General features: G+C 50.3%; 1 long non-coding RNA gene across 1 annotated transcript; it reads left to right on the top strand.

Annotated features, from left to right (window-relative positions):
* The first annotated feature begins 3,950 nt into the window (after positions 1-3,950).
* LOC125942937 (uncharacterized) lies at positions 3,951-4,272 on the top strand. The gene is made up of 3 exons (XR_007465431.1): positions 3,951-4,022; positions 4,101-4,126; positions 4,221-4,272. It is a non-coding gene; the product is annotated as an uncharacterized LOC125942937 (long non-coding RNA).
* Positions 4,273-16,824: the final 12,552 nt, after the last annotated feature.

Below are 16,824 nucleotides of genomic sequence, written 5' to 3'. Positions count from 1 at the left end.
GTGTGAGTGTGAGTGAGTGCCAGTGAGTGTGAGTGAGTGGAGGTGAGTGCCAGTGAGTGTGAGTGGAGGTGAGAGCCAATGAGTGTGAGTGGAAGTGAGTGTGAACGTGGTGAGTGCTTGTGAGTGTGAGTGGAGATGAGTGTGAACGAGACTGAGTGCTGAGTGGAGCTGATTGTGAACGTGACTGAGTGCTGTGAGTGTGAACGGGGTGAGTGCTTCTGGGTGTGTAGAGGTGAGTGTGAACGTGAGTGTGAGTGCAGGTGAGTGTGAACATGAGTGAGTGGTTGTGAGTGGAAGTGAGTGTGAACGTGGTGAGTGCTTGAACGATAACCAGAGGTGATATCGGTTCACCTTGCTTGCGGAAAAATGAAGGCACGTTGTGTGCACAAGCTCACTAGCGGTGATGACTTATCGCACGAGCAGATTGTGCACGCCAAGATAGAAACCACTCACTAGGGTCGTAATAATCCAAGGATCAGGCATGAGTCAGACAATATATAATGAGATGAGCGGATATATTGCGATGGCAATTATATGGACACTCCAAGAGAACTTCTACCGTGGTCGTCGACGTCGTTGTGAGGTTCCGTATAAAGTCCAAACACGGTGAAATCGTCGCAGCGTGCCGGCGTTACGCTGCGTGTGCGAGTGCAAGCTTGCGAGGGTCAGCCGACACTTGCTGCTCAATCTCGCGCGCGCCGCGCATAGGTGGGCGCACTCACTCATGAGTGCACTCACATCACTCGCACTCATTTCAAAGGCGTGAGTGCGAGTGCGAGTGAGTGCCACTGAGTGTGAGTGCAGGTGAGTGCGAGTGCGAGTGAGTGCCAGTGAGTGTGAGTGCAGGTGAGTGCGAGTGCGAGTGAGTGCCAGTGAGTGTGAGTGCAGGTGAGTGCGAGTGAGTGCCAGTGAGTGCGAGTGGAAGTGAGTGCGAGTGAGTGCCAGTGAGTACGAGTGAGTGCCAGTGACTGTGAGTGGAAGTGAGTGCGAGTGCATGTGAGTGCCAGTGAGTGTGAGTGCGAGTGAGTGCCAGTGAGTGTGAGTGAGTGGAGTTGAGTGCCAGTGAGTGTGAGTGGAGGTGAGAGCCAATGAGTGTGAGTGGAAGTGAATGTGACCGTGCTGAGTGCCCGTGAGTGTGAGTGGAGATGAGTGTGAACGTGACCGAGTGCTGTGTGAGTGGAGCTGAGTGTGAACATGACAGTCCTGTGAGTATGAACGGGGTGAGTGCTTCTGGGTGTGTAGAGGTAAGGGTGAACGTGAGTGTAGGTGAGTGTGAACATGAGTGAGTGGTTGTGAATGGAAGTGAGTGTGAACGTGGTGAGAGCTTGAACGGTAAGCAGCTGTGATATCGGTTCACTTTGCTTGCGGAAAAATGGAGGCACGTTGTGTTTACAAGCTCACTCGCAGTGATGACTTATCGCACTAGCAGATTGTGCACGCCAAGATAGAAACCACTCACTACGGTTGTAATAATCCAAGGATCAGGCATGTGTGAGACAATGCATACTGAGATAAGCGGATATATTATATTGCGATAGCAATTATATGGACACTCCAAGCCAATTTCTGCCGTGGTAGTGGACGTCGTTGTGAGGTTCCGTATGAAGTCCAAACACGGTAAAATCGTCGCAGCGTGCCGGCGGTACGCTGCGTGTGCGAGTGCAAGCTTGCGAGGGTCAGCCGACACTTGCTGCTCAATCTCGCGCGCGCTAGGGAAAAGGCGGGGCGGAAGCGCGCTGCTTCTGTGGCGCGTCAGGCATCAGGGAAGGGGGGGGGGGGGGGGGGTCGTCTTGCTGCGGCGGCGGCCGCGTGGGTGTCGTATCTCGAAAGCGATCTGTGACGTGAAAAAAGGGCGCGCGCGCACGCCTCCTCTTCAAAGCGATTTGCGACGTGAACAATGTTCAACTAGAGCCGGTAACTTCGTATGCGCCGTGTTTTCGACGTTTAGTTCGCTTTGAAGCGAGACGCGGCACGAAGGTCAATTCGCTCGCGGCTATCGCTGCGCCTCCTTAGTCCAGCGTTCTCACAGCGAGTTTCCGCGGTCATCGAGCGAGATGCGTTCATGTTTACCTGTTCGCGCGTGACACCGTGCTTGTCTATTTAGTTAGTAGGCGAATGTTTACAAGTTTATACGGCCCATTAAACTACTATCCTTGCTTCGTATAGCTCTCTAGTAATTTGCTATCGCAATCGAAGCTCCGCCTTTCTGGCGAAACTGCGACATTTTCTTTATTCCCCAGGGAATATGTATCAGCTGGAGCGCTGATGGCAGACATATCCAAATCATGACCGGCAAATTTTGCCATGACTTCCACTGAGTGAAGACGTTTAATACCGTGTGATTTGCTACAGCTTCGCTGGTCATCCGCTATCAGAGGGTGGAATGGCTCCTCATTTTCTTCCTGCTTCCCTCTTAAACGTACACGTACAGGCACCTTATATAAACAGGCAGAGCGGAAGAGGGACTAGCCAAGTTAGCACAGGGTAACAGACACGCACGTTCACATACATGGCGAAAAGGCGAAGATGCAATGATAGATACCGCTTTGTTCTCCCTTTTGTGCTTGTTTCGGCGTTAAGTGGTTGACTAAGTATACGGACAGTCAATCTCTCCCTCTATTTCCCGCTCTCTTGGTTCAATCCGACCGAAGGGGAGCTTAGCGAGCATGGGCGGCAAGCATGCACGCGTCTAATGTCAATGACAGAGAGATGGACAGAGAGAGTTTAGGGCTGACGTCAATGTTTGTGTCACCATGAATAAATTGAAACGAAAACTTTAGTCGTGCTAGTTTTTCTCTCCTTTTCAATGTTAATAAACCAGCTCTCTTTAATATTTTTTCAATGAATCCGTTAATTCGTATTTATTAAAACATAACTTTATTGCCTTCCTCTGCACCCATTCCATTCTTGCAATGAGTTATTTGTGCACGAAAACCAAACAATATTGGCGTGCTCCAGCACTGTTCGAACAAGCATTTGTAGGCCAGCAAATTTTATCTGGGGCCGCAAGACGAAGGTGTCTTCTCAGAAAGAAGAGTCGGTTTAGTGCTCAGCATGTACATTGATTTCCACTTGAGGTTATTTTGTTAACATGGCTTTCCCATCGGAGAGCGTATGTTAAAGTGACACCTAAATATTTACGCTGAAATGCACAAGTGAGAGGTGTGTCATTAATAATGTAAGTAAACTCAGATATCTCTTTCTTTCTTACTGTTAGCGTTACAGATTTTTCGGCATTTAGAGTCATCTGCCACTCCTGACACCAAAGAAAAGGCAGAATTTTGTATATGGTGATTATCACCGCGATTAATTTCGCGGTACGAAATACAATAGTCAGCGAATAGACAGATGTTACCATGCAATCGGGGAGGCAAATCTTTTATGTATATTAAAAAATACCTGGGTCCAAAACACTGCCTTGGCGCACTTCCGATGCAACAGGTGCTAAATTGGAAGCTTCGTTATGAATATACACGAATTGTGAGCGGTATAGATCGGCACAGTGACTCATGAGTAGACTCACTCACACTCGCACTCATTTCAAAGGGGTGAGTGCGAGTGAGTGCCAGTGAATGTGAGTGTAAGTGAGTGCGAATGCGAGCGAGTGCCAGTGAGTGTGAGTGCAGGTGAGTGCGAGTGAGTGCCAGTGAGTGTGAGTGCTGGTGAGTGCGAGTGAGTGCCAGTGAATGTGAGTGTAAGTGAATGCGAGTGCGAGCGAGTACCAGTGAGTGTGAGTGCAGGTGAGTGCGAGTGAGTGCCAGTGAGTGTGAGTGCAGGTGAGTGCGAGTGCGAGTGAGTGCCAAAGAGTGTGAGTGCAGGTAAGTGCGAGTGCGAGTGAGGGCCAGTGAGTGTGAGTGCAGGTGAGTGCGAGTGCGAGTGAGTACCAGTGAGTGTGAGTGCAGGTGAGTGCGAGTGCGAGTGAGTGCCTGTGAGTGTGAGTGAATATGCGTGCGAGTGCGAGTGAGTGCCAGTGAGTGTGAGTGCAGGTGAGTGCAAGTGAGTGCCAGTGAGTGTGAGTGCAGGTGAGTGCGAGTGAGTGCCAGTGAGTGTGAGTGCAGGTGAGTGCGAGTGCAAGTGAGTATCAGTGATTGTGAGTACAGGTGAGTGCGAGTGCGAGTGAGTGCCAGTGAGCGTGAGTGCGGGTGAGTGCGAGTGCGAGTGAGTGCCAGTGAGTGTGAGTGCAGGTGAGTGCGAGTGAGTACCAGTGAGTGTGAGTGCAGGTGAGTGCGAGTGCGAGTGAGTGCCTGTGAGTGTGAGTGGAGATGAGTGCGAGTGCGAGTGAGTACCAGTGAGTGTGAGTGCAGGTGAGTGCGAGTGCGAGTGAGTGCCTGTGAGTGTGAGTGGATATGCGTGCGAGTGCGAGTGAGTGCCAGTGAGTGTGAGTGCAGGTGAGTGCAAGTGAGTGCCAGTGAGTGTGAGTGCAGGTGAGTGCAAGTGAGTGCCAGTGAGTGTGAGTGCAGGTGAGTGCGAGTGCAAGTGAGTATCAGTGATTGTGAGTACAGGTGAGTGCGAGTGCGAGTGAGTGAGCGTGAGTGCGGGTGAGTGCGAGTGCGAGTAAGTGCCAGTGAGTGTGAGTGCAGGTGAGTGCGAGTGAGTACCAGTGAGTGTGAGTGCAGGTGAGTGCGAGTGCGAGTGAGTGCCTGTGAGTGTGAGTGGAGATGAGTGCGAGTGCGAGTGAGGGCCAGTGAGTGTGAGTGCAGGTGAGTGCGAGTGCGAGTGAGTGCCTGTGAGTGTGAGTGGATATGCGTGCGAGTGCGAGTGCGAGTGAGTGAGCGTGAGTGCGGGTGAGTGCGAGTGCGAGTAAGTGCCAGTGAGTGTGAGTGCAGGTGAGTGCGAGTGAGTACCAGTGAGTGTGAGTGCAGGTGAGTGCGAGTGCGAGTGAGTGCCTGTGAGTGTGAGTGGAGATGAGTGCGAGTGCGAGTGAGGGCCAGTGAGTGTGAGTGCAGGTGAGTGCGAGTGCGAGTGAGTGCCTGTGAGTGTGAGTGGATATGCGTGCGAGTGCGAGTGAGTGCCAGTGAGCATGAGTGGATATGCGTGCGAGTGCGAGTGAGTGCCAGTGAGTGTGAGTGCAGGTGAGTGCAAGTGAGTGCCAGTGAGTGTGAGTGCAGGTGAGTGCGAGTGAGTGTGAGTGCAGGTGAGTGCGAGTGCAAGTGAGTATCAGTGATTGTGAGTACAGGTGAGTGCGAGTGCGAGTGAGTGCCAGTGAGCGTGAGTGCGGGTGAGTGCGAGTGCGAGTGAGTGCCAGTGAGTGTGAGTGCAGGTGAGTGCGAGTGAGTACCAGTGAGTGTGAGTGCAGGTGAGTGCGAGTGCGAGTGAGTGCCTGTGAGTGTGAGTGGAGATGAGTGCGAGTGCGAGTGAGTGCCAGTGAGTGTGAGTGCAGGTGAGTGCGAGTGCGAGTGAGTGCCTGTGAGTGTGAGTGGAGATGAGTGCGAGTGCGAGTGAGTGTCTGTGAGTGTGAGTGGAGGTGAGTGCGAGTGCGAGTGAGCGCCAGTGAGTGTGAGTGGAAATGAGTGCTAGTGCGAGTGAGTGCTGTGAGTGTGAGTGGAGGTGAGTGTGAACGTGAGTGAGTGCGGGGCCTGGAAAAAAATATGGTGAGTGTGAGTGTTCTCCCACACTGCCGACCTATGCCTGTAGAGCAGCTGGCTCTCGGAAGACGTGAACGTCGGGGCTGGCTCGAGCAGAGAAGGGGCGCGCGGTCTTCTTTCTTCTCTTGGGCTCGACCCACTCTTGCCCTCGACCCACTACTTACAGGTGGCAATATACTTATTCTTTACACTTGCTTTCCATTACGTTCCTTTTAAAGTAAAATGCAAGTGAATATTTTCTTGCACAGATTACGTACATATTTGCAGCATACTACATCACTCGCGGAAGTTCTTGAGCTAATAAATTTGTTGTTCGACATTAAATGTTTTTATAAGCAGCACTCTATGTGCTTGAGACAGACATGATTCTAGGCTACTTTTTTCATCTGCAAGGATATTGTTGATCGGAATGTACTCTGTAATGTTCATCATAGAATGCCTGCGATTATAATGCACTTCTAATGTTCTTATTGTCCCATAAGGAAACTTACGAGCTTTATGAATGCACGCCGAACCTTTTGTGTTTGATCTGCGTTTAAATTTTTAACCATAGTAATATATTCGAGGCAGTTATATTATGTAGAGCAGCCTTTATGCAGCTGAACTGGCTTTTGTCAACTAGAACTATAGAACTTCCAGCTCAACGGAACATCCTAACTGGAACTGGCCTGCAACGTTCCAGCTTGTAATGGACAAGGTGTTAGTAAGACTGAAGTGGCAGACCTGTCTTGTTTACTTGGATGACGTCGTCGTCTTCTCCAGTAGTTCCAACGATAACCTTAGGCGGCTTGCGACAGTACTAAAGATCATCAAGTCACGAGGCCTCACTCTGAAGCCGGAAAATTGCCACTTCGCTTACTATGACCTTCTGTTCCTGGGCCACGTCATCCGCAAATCTGGAGTCCGCCCCGACCCACAGAAGACAGCTGCCATCGCAAAGTTCCAGCAGCCCATCGACAAGAAGGCAGTGCGTAGATTCCTTGGCATGTGTGGCTACTAAAGGCGCTTTGCCAAGGACTTTTCACGCATCGCTGAGACGCTGACACATTCAACTAAGTGTGATGTCGAGTTAAAGTAGGAGACGCCGCCGGCCGACGCACTTAAAGAAGTCAAACGACGGATGCAGTCGCCACCGGTACTTGCGCACTTCCCCGAAGACACCAGTACAGAATCCACACTGATGCCAGTAGCCTGGGATTCCGTGACGTCCTAGTCGAGAGGAAAGACGGACTTGAATGGGCGATAGATTTGCTAGCCGGTTGCTGTAAAAAGCCGAAAGCAATTATTTTGCTACCAAAAAGGAATGCCTCGCCATCATTTGGGCTGCACCAAAATTCCGCCCTTACGTATATATATGGAAGGCCGTTCAAAGTCGTCAACGACCATCACGCGTTGTGTTGCTAGCGAACTTAAAGGACCCTTCAGGACGCCTGGAGCGGTGGAGCCTCAGAATGCAAGAATATGACATCACTGTAGTCTACAAGTCCGGACGAAAATACTCTGATGCCGACTGCCTGTCTCGCGCTCCCGTGCACCCGCCGCCCCAAGATGGTCAAGATGAAGACCCCTTTTTAGGAACAATAAGGTCTTGCCTTGCTGAGTACTTGCAAGGCAAGATCGAGTTTGCTCCGAGGGTATTTAGGCGCGGATTTTCTTCATTTTTCTTGCGCAACGGCGTCCTTGTGAAGAAGAGCTTTTCACCAGCCCGCGCAAACTACCTTCTCGTCGTGCCTGCAGCCCTCCGGTCAGAAGTCCTGCACGACGATCCGACCGCTGGGCACCTCGGATTCTCTCGGACAGTATCGGGGATACATGAAAGGTAGTACTGGCCGCGCCTGACCGCCGACGTCACATGACCATGACCGTTACATCAACACATGCCGAGACTGTCAGCGACGCAAGACGCCACGGGCAAGGCCAGCGGGATTACTACAGCCGATTGAGCCTCCTTGCCGACTATTTCAGTAAATTAGGATGGATTTGTTGGGACACTTTTCGAGGTCAACATCTGGAAATAAGGGGATCGTCGGGGCTACCGACTACCTTACCCGCTACGCCGAAACGAAAACTCGTCCTAAAGGTAGTGAGGCCGAAGTTGCTAAATTCTTCGTCGAGAACATCCTGCTCCGACATGGTGCCCCAGAAGTCCTCATCATCGACAGAGGAACGGCCTCTACAGTAGAGCTCACCCAAACCATTCCGCAGTGCAGCCAGACGAATGGTCTTACAGAGCGGCTTAACAAAGACCCTCGCCGACATGCTAGCAATGTACGTCGACGTCAAGCACAAGATGTGGGAAGCCGTCCTGCCATACGTAACCTTCGCTTACAACACGGCGGTGCAAGGAACAACGCAGATCACGCCGTTAAAGCTGATTTACGGCAGGAACCCGACGACGACTCTCGATGCCATGCTGCCACACGTCACCGACGAAGAGAATCTCGACGTCACCGCCTATCTCCAGCGCACCGAAGAAGCCCAACAGCTCGCCCGGCGGCGCATCAAGAACCAGCAGAGGAGCGATAGCCGACACTACAGTCTTCGACGACGATAGCCAGGACTTGGCGAGAAACTGTTACGACGCTCTTTCGGACCCTACAAGATCACCCGACGTATTGGCACACTGAACCACGAGGTCGTGCCAGACGGCATTTCGCAATCACAGTGGCGCCGCGCATGAACTGAAGTCATTCACTGTGCATCTTAAGCCTTTCTACGCCCGCTGACGAACCTAGGGACTTCGTTTACTGCTTTGCTGTTGTGGTTTTCTTTCTTTTCGTGGTTTTGTTTGCGCTTTCGTGTTTGTAGCATTGGGACGATGCTCTTTAAGGGGAGGGTACTGGCACATGTACTTGTTTATCTTTCTCGAATGACCGCGTTTCACCGCCTAACAGTAATTATCGCTCAGCGCAAGAAGCGTCCGCATGTATCGAAAGTTTCTCGAATGTTATTGATGGTGCTATCCGCTGTCTGTTGCCACCGAATCTTGTGTTATCTTATTGCATGTATGCACAACGCGAATTGTGTAGTACTTTCCGGATGACACGCGGGCACCAGCTGGAACCTTCGATGACTCTTGTATAAAAGCCAACGCGCTTGACCCGCATATCAGATTTCCGACGATCGCTGACGATCGCATTCATGTTCGCCACTTTCGTTGTGCTTTTAGTGTAGCCCGTTTTTCTGGGCAAAGGTTCGCCCAATAAAACGTTAGTTTCGCCATTAACAGTTTTGCTACTGTTTTCTTGGCCGTCACTACCACGTGACAATATGCACGGCATATGACATGAATGAGATACTGATATGACACCACATGACACGCGCATGACATGTAATGAATGGCATGGCATGTATGACATGACATGCATGATAAAGATGTCATGAGTGACATAGCGTGAATAACCTGAGAAATTTATGACATGAAGCTATGGTACGAATGGCATGGCCGAGATGAACATCCGTATCCCAGGTAGCACACAAACTCTTAAAAACGTTTCAGGATACACAAAAAAAAATGTCAGGGATACATCGGATAAAACGAATTTCTTACATATTTCGATGTCTTAAAGACACTTCATACCAGTTAGAGTACATCTGATCCTTACTATCGCTTAGAAAACGTTTTCAAAAAGATTATTTGTATCTCCGCCTTCTCGAAGTCTTATTAAGACCACGTTATTGGCGGGAAAACTTTTCTTTCTCTCTTTTCGCGGACGAGTCATGCTCGCCTCGCAGCCGTTAGAAGGTCGACAAGACAGTTGCAGCGCGGGCGGCCAAGCGGCGGGCCGCCGAAGTGCCGCCTGCCATATTGCGAATGGCAACGAGCGGACAACGGAACTTGGAATAACGTGTCGATTCTCTGTCTTCTGCGAACCTTTTGTCCGGTACGTGGTGAATTCGTTGTTGCTGGTTATTGTTAGCATATATCTGAATTGGGCAGCAGTCACCAGAGGAGCAGTTATGCGTGATTATAGTGCACCGTAAATGATGGAAAAGTGGCGGGAACAGCCGCATTCATGTCCTACCAGTGCCACCCCGGCATGTGCAGCGTTGATGTTCGCACTTATTTCACGCGTCTGTTTAGCTATTGTATCGGGAATACTTGGAGTAGAAAGAAGTCGTGAAGTTGTTAATGTTGCTAATTTTGTTGCTAGTTCTGCCTTCTCACATAAATGGGAGGCAGAACGCGTCCTTGCCAAAACTATAAATAGAAGAAGCAGCGACTGGCTATGTAACTTGTAACCAGCTTGTAACTGGCTATGGGCTTGCGTTTAATGCGAAAGCATTGTGCCCCATGAAGCGGAAAATCCAGCGTCCGGCGTTAACATCCGATTATACCAAAACTCACATGAGCAAGTGATGACATCACGTTCGAAACCGCCCTGGCGCACACCCGAAAAAAATTGACGTTGCCCAATTCGAAAATTGAGTTGACCCACGTCCAAAACCGACTTGGCCCCCTCCCAAAATTGACTTGGCCTGCCCTCAAAATTTATGTGACACATTCACAAAATTGACTTTGCCTAATTCGAAAATTAGGTTGACCTACGTTCAAAACTAACCTGCTCCACTCCCAGAATTGGCTTGGCCCATCCACAAAATTTGGGTGGCCCATCCTCAAAATTGAATTTGCCCAATTCGAGCCCATGACCAAGTTATCACGTCCTGTGACATAGTCAGGTGACCAAGTAAAAACCTTAAGTTGCAAGGTCACATGACCAAGTGATGATGTCATGTGACAATGTCACGTGGCACGGACATCGAAATTGTATGGACGTGGAAATTGTACGGACGTCTAAATAGTCGGCATGCCCAGAATGCTTTCGCAGTCATTGCACGTAAGGAGGCTTAAGTGCTTCTGTAACAATTTGTTTCTTAGTTACGAGTTAAGAACGAAGTGATACAGTAATAAGTATCTTGACATGCATATCAGCAGATACCTTTCATGGAAAACGGAACACATATCTAAAAATGCTAATGGCATGCTTGGTTTCCTTCGCCGCAATTTTTCACTTGCTCCGGTTGCTTTAAAGCTACTGTATAAAACGGTCGTTCGAACTAAGATGGAATATGCGCCTTCCGTACGGGACCCTAACATAAAGTCATTGATTATGTGGGCACTTACGGTCTCACAGGAAACCGACCAGCGCGGGTTCGAGCTTAGCGATCCACAGAGCCGCGTCAGCCGTCGCCTCCGGCGCCGCTGCGCAGGGCGCAGGGCGCAAGGGGCTACCGAGCGACGCACGCAAGAACACAGTATTGCACTGAGTAACGAAAACCATTTATTTACTCCGGCGGCACAAGCACTGCACAAACGCCCGGGCGGCGGGGAGCCAAAGGGGTCCCGCACCGAGGGCGAACCGAGGGCGAAGACATGGGCGCCTATAGCACGTCGCTGCGAGAGTCCCGGCGGCAATGCTACTTGCTTTGGCGATAACCAATGGGCGAACTCACGAGAGCTCGGGCAATATCCTTCGGCCTGGGCCTTCGCCAAGTGTGGCTCGGCGTGGTACGACCTCGCGCGAGCACTGGGCCCCGCTCTTCGGCTTAGCGTCATGAAAGGATCAGCACAAAATACGCGCTCCCCGCACGGGCAAATGCACCATGCGCGAGCTCAAGTCCTAATCACAAAGGTGTCGGTGGACGAGACGAAAGTATGTACTGTACAGTAAGTACCGTGCGCTGGTCCCGGAGATAAAAGAGCCACGCTCAGCAACCTGCAGCCGAACGCGGCCACGTAGTGCCGTCAGCGCCCCGCCCCCACCGCAACCCACCCAGAGTTGAGAAGCGCCACTGCTGAAGCGGTTGGGAGTAAAACCCCTATATTGCTCGCAATAGTACGGCCATCTACTCTCTCATTCGCCGTCTCCTCTCTTAAAACGCGTGTTTTTTTTTCATGTACTTGTTGCTTGCGAAAGCAAGTCGACGATGGCCCCCCTCGAAAGCTCCCGTTGAAGCTTTCAGGCCGGGTGTGCGCCGGCGCCGCCGCACCGGCGACGGCGGCTGCACAGAGGGACTTTTAGACATGGCTCTGAGGCGGAAAAAAATATAAAGAAGTGAAAGCGCGCTATCATCGTCCAATCGGAGATACAGGAGAGAAAGAAGCGGCGTTGATCAAAGGATGGCGGTACTTTTCCGAAGGTACAGACCTTTTCGCTGTTTACAAACATGCGCCCTGGGCGTCTTCCGGTTTTGCTAAATGACGTAGTCCACTAAATATAGCGAGCAAGAAAGGCAATGGCGGTGATATAGATTAGCAGGGCCACGATTTCGTAGCGATGCCTTCCCCTCGATTATATGCCACTCTTATCATCCACCGTTCACGGCCGGCTGCTCGCTTTGATAACGCGCGCGGGACATCGCTCTGACCACTGACAAAGCGCGAAAAGAAATGTCATCGGAGAAGGAATCGCTACAAAATCGCGGCCCAGGAGTGCGTTGGTGATCCTGCACAGTAGACTGACAAGGCCCGTGACCGGAAGTTTCTTGGGTGCCGCACTATCACTGCGAATAAGGCTTAAGTTGGGAGCGGACGGGGATAGGCGGGGGACGGCAGAACTAAAACCCCTCCATCCACGCGCCACCGCCGCCTTTGCTAAGTAACAACAACCTTTGATGTGCGCCGCTTTTCCCTGACTCGTCGCTCAAACCATTTCCGCTTCCGCAATTTCCGCTTCTGGGGTTTCCGGTTCCGGGGTTTCCGGTTCCGGTTTTGCCGCTTCCGGGATTCCCGGTTCCGGAATTTTTGTTTGATGCACGGTCGCACCTAAGGCTCTATTCTGGACATTCCGCCATTTTCTTCGAAGCGTGACGTACGCGCGACGCTTACACAATGGCGCCGATAGCCCCGATTTGCTTTCGTAACGTGACGCAAATTTGACGTTTCGCCTAAGAAACTGTAATGTAGGCATTGAACATAGCGTGGCTGATAAAGCAAAACAGTTTTCCTCCCCAGTAAAAATAAAACAGCTAGCTCAACGCGTACGATTATTCCATCAAAATCGTTTCTCGCTTCCGTCGTCTGCATGCGCGCAGGCTGTCGTCTGCTTCATTAGCTAGGATGCGTGTCCTCGGGAAACGGAATGAGTCATCGTATATTGGCGCCCACGCGCTTGCTTTCTACCTTGAGACAACATACGCGACCTGCCAGTGATGATCAGCGCACGCTCTAGGCCGGGTTATCGCTATCTCGTGATCCGCAAGTGACTCAGCCCGACTCGTCTGGCTGAGAAGCCGCCGAATATCGTCGATAGCGTTGCGCGCGCCACAGGTATCCGCTTGAGCGACGCAAACGCCGGCACTGCTATCTCTTGTGCACTTCGCTGCTTACTCGCTCCGCGATAGGAAACTTCAAGACGCCGTCTTGCGTGCATTTCTTTTTGCAAATTAAAAAGTCACCGTTGTCATAGCCTTTGATGACGCGAAAAGTCATTAATATTGATTACAATACAAACGCAATAGTGAAAAGTGCGAAATGTCGCAGAAAGTTTGCTAGTTTCAACCAATATTATTTCAAATAAACGTGTTTTTAATAAAAATGATGGTGGAAAACACAAATGCCAACACCACCCGAGAGCGATGCAAATGCTATGAACACGCGTTGTGAGCAAAAGATTTTTATGGCCCGAAATGACAGGGAAAATGCGGCGATACGCTTGCCTCTCCACTGCCATTGCATATGGCCGCTCATTACCATAATTCGCGCGGCTCGTCGCACCACAAATTATGGCGGAAAATCTCTGCAATGGCGGCCCAGCGCAACGTCACGCAACGTCAAATTGACGTTTACGAAACGGCCCTTCCTGTGACGCTCCTCACGGGATATTCCTTCAGCCAATGAACAAGCTGACATGCCGGCTATCTTGGAACGCCACCACATATTCGCGAAATTGCAGATGCATTGCACGAGCTTCTGCATGCTACCGTCTACTTTCTTTTTAAAGCGCTAAAGTCGCAATATAGGTGCTAAGGACCACACAAAAGTATTAGTCGATAAAATTTGCAGCTCCACGTCACGTTTCGTCATTCTGACGAAAACGCAAAATAGCATTTTGCAAAACTTCCGTTTCCCGGCACAAATTTCAAAACACGTGACCTCTGGACAGCCAATGAGACAGCCAAGATGGCGGATAATGGCGGCCGTGCAGCCGCCATGCGTGTCCAGAATAGAGCCTCTGGACACGCATGGCGGCTGCACGGCCGCCATTATCCGCCATCTTGGCTGTCTCATTGGCTGTCCAGAGGTCACGTGTTTTGAAATTTGTGCCGGGAAACGGAAGTTTTGCAAAATGCTATTTTGCGTTTTCGTCAGAATGACGAAACGTGACGTGGAGCTGCAAATTTTATCGACTAATACTTTTGTGTGGTCCTTAGCACCTATATTGCGACTTTAGCGCTTTAAAAAGAAAGTGCACGGTAGCGTGCAGAAGCCCGTGGAATGCATCTGCAATTTCGCGAATATGTGGTGGCGTTTCAAGATAGCCGGCATGTCAGTTGTTGATTGGCTGAAAGAATATCCCGTGAAGAGCGTCACAGGAAGGGCCGTTTCGTAAACGTCAATTTGACGTTGCGTGACGTTGCGCTGGGCCGCCATTGCACTGATTTTCCGCCATAATTTGTGGTGCGACGAGCCGCGCGAATTATGGTAATGAGCGGCCATATGCAGTGTCAGTCGAGAGGCATGCGTATCGCCGCATTTTCCCTGTCATTTGGGGCCATGAAAATCTTTTGTTCACAACGCGTGCTCATAGCATTTGCATCGCTCTCGGGTGGTGTTGGCATTTGTGTTTTGAACCATCATTTCTATTAAAAACACGTTTATTTGAAATAATATTGGTTGAAACTAGCAAACTTTCTGCGACATTTCGCACTTTTCACTATTGTGTTTGTATTGTAATCAATATTAATGACTTTTCGCGTCATCAAAGGCTATGACAACGGTGACTTTTTAATTTACAAAAAGAAATGTACGCAAGACGGCGCCTTGAAGTTTCCTCTCGCGGTGCGAGTAAGCGGCGAAGTGCACAAGAGATGGCAGTGCCGGCGTTTGCGTCGCTCAAGCGGATAACTGTGGCGCGCGCAACGCTATCGATGATATTCGGCCGCTTCTCAGCCAGACGAGTCGGGCTGAGTCACTTGCGGATCACGAGATAGCGATAACGCGGCCTAGAGCGGGCGCAGTTCATCACTGGCAGGTCGCGTATATTGTCTCAAGGTAGAAAGCAAGCGCGTGCGCGCCAATATACGATGACTCATTCCGTTTCCCGAGGACACGCATCCTAGCTAATGAAGCAGACGACAGCCTGCGCGCATGCAGACGACGGAAGCGAGAAACGATTTTGATGGAATAATCGTACCCTTTGAGCTAGCTGCTTTATTTTTGCTGGGGAGGAAAACTGTTTTGCTTTATCAACCACGCTATGTTCAATGCCTACATTACAGTTTCTTAGGCGAAACGTCAAATTTGCGTCACGTTACGAAAGCAAATCGGGGCTATCGGCGCCATTTTGTAAGCGTCGCGCGTACGTCACGCTACGAAGAAAATGGCGGAATGTCCAGAATAGCGGCTCAGAATAGAGCCCCTAGAGTGTACTAGACAATGGTCGAGTGGGCCGAACGGCGCTCTGGCGCTGAGGCGCCGCGTGTGGAAAAATAGTGCGAGGGCGCTGCGAGCGAAATGGATTGGGGCGGAGACGCGCTCCGCGGCATATTCAACGTACTTTCGTTGCGAGCGCCGAGGCCGATTGCGCATAGTACGCTCTTAAAATAGTGCTTTATTTCAACTGTAAATGTATGTTTACACCATTTTGCCAAGCATATATATTTTAGGCACGGATTATATACGCGGCGTCTTCAATTTTGCTGTCGTTGTCAAGCGCGTCGTCTGCTAGCGAGCGCGCGTTCGCTACGCGGACGCTGGCGGCCGCCCAGTTTTTCTCGCAGAACCTCTGTGAAGTACATTTTTTTAATGTTTTAGTTGCTTCGGTGCGCCCATTACCCCTTACGGCATGTACCAAGTGTAGTTTTAGCCAGGTGAACTGCTGTTTTTACCACTGTCTTCCAAAAGTAACTGGTATCTGTGCAACATGAAGCTACGTAAGAAAATTTTATTATTGATATCGTGTCATTTTACACGCGCTTCTTGTTGGTGGATATTGATCAGGGACAATAATCGAAGAAAACAATATTAGAGTGAAATAAACCAGGTTTATTAACTGCGTGGCGCGAAGAAATAACAAATATTATAAATGCAATAATTGAAAAAGTGAGAACTCCCGGCCGGAATAAGCGCGCGTGTTCTCATTCGTAGAAATACTCTCATTCGTAGAAATAATATTCATAGCAGGCAAAACCATCGTGTGTGTGTGTGTGTGTGTGTGTGTGTGTGTGTGTGTGTGTGTGTGTGTGTGCGTGTGTGTGTGGTGTGGTGTGGTGTGCGTGTGCGTGTGCGTGTGCGTGTGCGTGTGCGTGTGCGTGTGCGTGTGCGTGTGCGTGTGCGTGTGCGTGTGCGTGTGCGTGTGCGTGTGCGTGTGCGTGTGCGTGTGCGTGTGCGTGTGCGTGTGCGTGTGCGTGTGCGTGTGCGTGTGTGTGTGTGTGTGTGTGTGTGTGCGTGTGTCTGTGTGTGTTATTGACATACTGCACGACGCCGAATAGTCATTTGTGTTCAAATGCAACGCATGCCAGCACTATTGAAATCTCAAAGGTGAGTGACTGCATGCAAGTGAGGACTGTTATTCCGAATGATTTTGCTGCCGGAGAGTCGTGGCTGTTGCGCAGGGGCGCAGTTCTTGAGAGGATTAAGGGACGGGAGGTCCAGTCTCACCATGTTTGCAGCCAATTAAAACTGAGTGCCCCCCGTGGTACCACACTTATCTTCTTCAACGAACGCAACATATCTGCACATATCTCTACGTGTACGTGAGACATGCCGTTCCTTTGTTTCATTATGGTCGTCATGATAGTGCACGGGATAACTGAACGCAGCCGTTTATAATATACAAGCTGCAGAGTTGAGCGGTCATAGATTTGGGAACGGCATTACATTTACGCATGAAATATAGGGTGAACGTAACAGGTTTTTCTGGGAAATCAGGCTCGAGAATAATTTATGTTGTTTACACCCCCAGAAGTAAGCCGAGGAACGCAGCCACCTGCTTTTTTCATTTTCTTTATTTTTAATATAAGCAAATTCTTGGGTTTTATGTGGCAAAACCACCATATGATTATGAGGCACCCGGTT

Source organism: Dermacentor silvarum, chromosome 2 (assembly GCF_013339745.2).
Source record: "Dermacentor silvarum isolate Dsil-2018 chromosome 2, BIME_Dsil_1.4, whole genome shotgun sequence".
NCBI lineage: Eukaryota > Metazoa > Arthropoda > Arachnida > Ixodida > Ixodidae > Dermacentor > Dermacentor silvarum.
The sequence above is the reverse complement of the archived record's forward strand: the minus strand, read 5'-3'. Positions and strand labels throughout refer to the sequence as shown.